Source organism: Pinus tabuliformis, chromosome J, assembly GCF_031772625.1.
Source record: "Pinus tabuliformis cultivar Carrire ecotype Pingquan chromosome J, CPIR1, whole genome shotgun sequence".
NCBI classification, from domain to species: domain Eukaryota; kingdom Viridiplantae; phylum Streptophyta; class Pinopsida; order Pinales; family Pinaceae; genus Pinus; species Pinus tabuliformis.
Window position 1 is genome coordinate 466,112,398 of NC_142295.1, and position 6,000 is coordinate 466,118,397.

A 6,000-nucleotide genomic window follows, 5' to 3' on the forward strand; every position below is an offset into this window, starting at 1 on the left:
AACTACACTTTATGGGGTCCGGGGCAGTGGCTTGGAAAATTTTGGTTTTTGACCCTATGTTAGGTTGGGCGGACCCACCTATGGTTTTGTGCATGATTTTCGCACATATTTTTTAGACGCGATGGTTTTTCGGTCCATGGTATTGGACGCGATAGTTTTCGGTCCATGGTATTGGATGCGATGTTTTTCGGTCCATGGTATTGGATGCTTCGGCATGTATAAATATGTATTGTAACATTGAAAGGAACACAATGAAAAATCAAGCTGGTAGTCCCGATTTTGGGATCTAGGGGAAAATATCTGTGTATATGTGTTTTATGTGTTCTGCTCTCGCATTTTTTATTTTCTGTGTTTTAGAATTCGTATGCAAGTAATTTCTGTACGGGGTTAAAACCTACAAATGATAGTTGATTGCTTCCAGTGCTGAAGAATGAATGATTATAGAAGTAAAGGCAGAAGTGACAAGACTCAGCTGAGTGACATAGGAGGCCAGACCTTGGGCAAGAAACAACCTGAAGCAAAGGTGATCCCATGGATGGGCATGGAGATATTTTGTTGGCATTTTCATCCGATTATTGAATCGTTTTGTAATCCTATAACATGTCACCATTTAATGAAGCAATTAATATTTTGTAGTCATTTTTGGGCCATCGATCCATCCCAGGCTGAGACAGTTGAGGCTTGACTGAGATATTTTGTTGTAATTACTGTTCAATGCTCTCCTCTCCAGACAAATAGTGGGAAGCAACACTTCAAAAACGTTCAGAATCCTAAAGAAATAACTACATGTTATTTTAGAGACTATATGGATTTATGATATGCATCTTTTAGAATATTAAGGAAATGGTGGTGATTACTCCTTTGAGTACTACAATATGCTATCCCTCTGTTAAATTCCATTATGTTCATGTTTCCTCTTTGAATTCATGTAATCATAGCTGCTAGAAATGTTTCATATGTTCTTATAGATTCATTTGTATTGACTCGTTAATGCATGTGCTTGTATGGATCTTTGATATTATATCTTTAAAATTGCGCTCCATGAATCATCGCACCCATTCACTTTCATCCATTATGTCTACCTTTAACTCAGATAAGTGTAGAATTATGGAGGCTTCAAGCTCTATGCGATGAGTGTAGAATTCCTGACGTTTCAAGCTCTATGTGGTGAGTTACTCTATCTCCTTATCCTCTCTCATTACTTTGACAAAGCTTATTAAACTGTATGTCCTTGAACTACTCGGCCTCCGCTAGTTTATACATATATTTCTGTGAGTTGTATATGTGAAGAAGTAACCGAAATACCTGGCTTATGCCTTTAGATGAATGAACCAACCCATGTTGTTTTATTGCGCTCTCTCTCTCTCTCTCTATATATATATATAAATATATATATATATATATATATATCTATATATATATATATATATGTATATACACACACACACACACACACACACACACACACACGTGTGTGTGTGTGTGTGTGTGTGTGATGTCTCTAGTTTCTCGAGAATCATATGAGACACACAAAATATAGATGTTCTAGGCACTGGGATTGTAAGCAATCCGAGGCTGTCTCTGGGAGCGACAACAGAATCGAAGAAAAATAGTCCCATAAAGATAAAAGTATTTGAGTGCCAACATTACTTCATTTCCAACAGTCCTGTTCAGTACCCCTATGAATATATCTCGGTACCATGTATGCATGAACCTACCGTCAGTGACCCTGTTCAATACTCTGACGGGTTTGCACACACTTCTCACACATATGTGCTTTCAACTCTCTTTTTCCACCCTTTTAATTATCATATTTTGAGAATTTCTTTTAGCACCGAGGTGAAGATAGTGGGGTGGTACAAGAGGTTTTCTATTGAAAGTAACATATGCAATACTAATTGAGTTCAACCCCACTAGTCTTCTCTTCATCTACCAAAGTAGAGGATTTTATATGTGGAGGGGTATGGGAGGGATCCAAAACAAAGAACAAAGATGACTTGTTCCTTTATAAAGATGAGCTTATATGACATGAATAAAATCTCGATGTTCCCCATGGTCAATTAATGCGAGAGAAAGGTAAAACCTTGATAAAAGTGATCTTTAGGTAAATGAAATCTTATTGAAAAGGGAGAGTAAAAAAGTATAAGAAATATTCCCCCTTTAGACTTCATAAATATTACTCAGTGCAATCTAAACAAAACAAAAACCACACTCTAAAAATTGCAAATGAAAAGAGAAATTCAAACCGAAAGGATAAGATGAATGAAAAGCCAAGATTAATAGAAAACTTCAACCAAACAATATATAAAAATATACCTCAACTAAAGAGTAAGTATAAAGAAAAGAAGTGTGTCTGACTTAAGTTGAGATATTATCAAGTTTTGTCTTGTGAAGTTGTAAATAATTGGGCTCTTTATTCAAACACAACCCATAAAACTAGATAACAAAAATGATTAAAAGATGAAATTAAATCAGATGTGCCTCACTTTACAAATTTATTGTTTCAAAATAAAGACTCAGTTTAAAACTTAGCAAACATTGAATGCAGGCATAATAAAAGTTCAAAAACTCTGTGATTTGGCTGATTTGCAATTTGATCACTACCATAACTGCTTTGCCTAGCCCAAAATCAACCGAAACAAAGAAAGTAAATTCCAAATATTAACAAGTAGGGGTGCTAGATTTTCAAGGAAATTCTCAAGGACCCGCAAAAACAAAACTTAGATCAACTAGAACTGAAAATAAATTTGAGACTAAAGACAATATGAAAACTAGTAAAAGATGAGCATAAGCATATGGAATTATCTTTGGAAAATATGGTTATAATTTACCTTAAAGGTCTCGACGTTTTCCAAATTCCAGACTTTAAAGGAGTAATCTATTCTTATGATTAAAATTAAAAATGTGAAAAATTGCAACTTTAATGAAATTTACATATGCCCAAGATCATCTGTTTTATTAAATCTAATCTAAGGTGAGTAGTAAGCCTATGAAAAAAATTCACTAGGACATAAATGGTTTCATACTGATGATTAAATACTCATCATAATTAATACTAACATGAAAATCGACCCAAATGAACATTGCTTTGCGTTGTTTCTATGATATTATTTCTATAAATTTATATGGAATGGCTTTCTCTTCAGGCTACCCATGGAAAAGTTTGCAGAACTTGCAAAGATAATTTGCAGGAAACAAAGCTATAAGAAGGGGAGTTTTTTGGACAGTAATGGAGTTCCAGATAATCAATTCACACAAACATTCGTTAACCATAAATTAAAAAAAATCCCATGAAGAGTATAATATAAATTAAGGAAGAAAAAACATGAGACGATATATAAAACATAGTCGGCGAATTGTCAAGTGGTACATAACTAGATGGGGTGGACAGATGGAAAGCACTGACTGGAAAATAAATATGACGAGTGAGTTGATGGGTCTTCCAACACCATCCTGGAGAAGAAAAACCTTCCGGGAAGAAACTACCCCAGAAGAAACTCAAAGTAGGGCTTGAAATATTTTTCAGGGCTCAAATAGTTTAGGGTGATATGGAATATGGAAATACATGGATGCTACGTGGATGAAGAAAAAGTGACAGTGAGATAAAGCGTGGCAAGTGGGCAAGACTAGAGGTGACATGGAGTGATGCATCACCAATGTCAACTCGAAAGAAACTTGCAGGGAATACTTGTGAATATGTTCGAGGGTGATTTCATCCAAGGCTACGAGATTATATGATTTGGGAAACTCGCATGGTAGTCAACCTTGAATTTTTTTTTCCTAGTAGTAATGAATGGACATTTGCTTTGATAACTTTCCGAGAAAGTAATTTTGAGGGTGACAAATTAGAATGGGAAAATGTGACATGAAAATCATCAATAGTCGCTTCTGAAAATTTCTGTCTTAGGTTGATGTATTTTGGAAAAGATTTAGAGTGCAAATGTATAGAATTTAGCAATGAACCACAATTTTTTTTTTGCCAATTCAGGTTTTCCCACTATTGCAACTTTTGCCTCAACTGTTCACTTTCCCACATATCCTACGACTCATTAAATGCTTTATTGTTTTGTAGTGACATAATTCTTTATTTCTGCAATTAATTTGCCACCATTGTTTCCCAAGGTTGAACTACACAAACAAAATAAGATCATTATAACTCATTTTATAAATTTGCAAAGCAAGAAATACAGATAAAGGCACCTTGACAGATTTATTATAATTTAAATTCTGATAAGAAGATGTAAACTTCCCTGGACATGTCCATAGATAGATTTTATTAGGGAGATTTTGAACCAATCTTTTCCAAGAAGAATTAAGAGGTTTTCTAATCGCTTATTCCATACTTGCACTATAAAAGAAAACATAAATAAAGCCAAACAAATTAAACTATCCCTACTCCTATCCTAATCTAACAAAGTAGATTAAAAACTAAGTAAATCATACTTCTAGTGAAGCCATTCCATTAGCTTTATTTTTGCACAAATGTAAACATAAAAAATATTAACATAAATAAAATTATTGTTGAATTATTAAAAGAAATTTTGATCCTAGTATGTACAATAATTTCTGATGAATTAAGTAAAATAAATTTAATTCCAAAATTCCTCTCTTGAAAGGAATTCCCCAACCATGTTTCGAATGGATCATGAATATTAGGATGGATCTTTGTTAATGGATGGAGAAGATCCAAAGGAGGACATGATGGTAGACCAAGTGCAAATAATTTAGATTTAAATGCTCCAGCCTGAAGTGATAAGTTAATATTGTGTACAAAAGACAAAACAACATCAGAAATCCTCTTCAGATTTGAGATCTCCAATAAATCCTTAATATGATTAAGAAAGGTTGAATGGAAATCCAATGAATCTATGAAAAGTTTTTCTGATGAGTTATATGGTTGGTCAAATTGCAAGGTTACTCTTTCAAGTGCCAAATTTTGTTGAGAATATATGTCAGAGGCTAAAATAAGTTTGCATGTCATAAACATCAACTATAAATAAAAAAATTGAAGTGCTTGATGATCATCATTTAGGATTTGAATTTTATTTTCATTAATTAATGCACTTGACAAGAGCTCAAGGGTTGATTGTTCAAAATACCAGCATAAAATGTTAAAAAAGTGAAATATGAAATTTGAATAAAAATCTAAAACAAACCAAAATAAATTAAGAAAATATAATAAAATTTTATCATTTACATTAGTGTTACAAGATGAATTAATAGGGAAACTTTGCGACCAACAATTATTTTCAATATTAGAATTGCCACTAGGGAGTTCCAACAAGATTTTATCAAAACAAGATTCCAAGTGAGTATTAGAACATGTTTCATTGTAAAATTGAAAATCAGGCTCATCGAAATGTTCAAAATCATATTTGTGCTTAGCCAAAAGGTAATAAAGTTAAGGCATGAGAATTTACTAGATTAAAGCTTACTTTTAGACATGATTCACTTTGTAAAGGATGAGAATCTATGCCATCAAAATCAAGATACTCATCAAATATAACTTCTCTTTCCTGAAAATCACATGGCTGATTTAAATCAACAACATCGTCAAAAGTATAAGAGAGAGATTCAAAAACAACATTGATGGACGAAGAACCATCATCCAAACAAGTCACATTCACGATGAAATCAGAACTAGTTGAAGGAAATATTTCAACAGAAAGATTAGTAGAATAACTATTAAATGCATTTAGGCTTGAAAAAATATTCAGATACAAAAAGTAGTGATTTCTAGAATATAATGAATTAGATGCTGGCTGAAAATTTTCATCATCGTTGATAAAATTAGAATGTTTACTTAATGAAAAAATTTTAGTTATTGAAGTAGAAATTAGTTCTAAATTTACCTCTAAAGAAGAAAGATTAAAATGTTCATTAGTTATATCTTGTTCTTGATTTATTTTTATTAGACCTTTTTGCGGTTTACTGCAAACATTAGGAAATATTTCAGTTTCATTTTCAGATTTCGTATTTATATTTGTACAATCCTTTTTG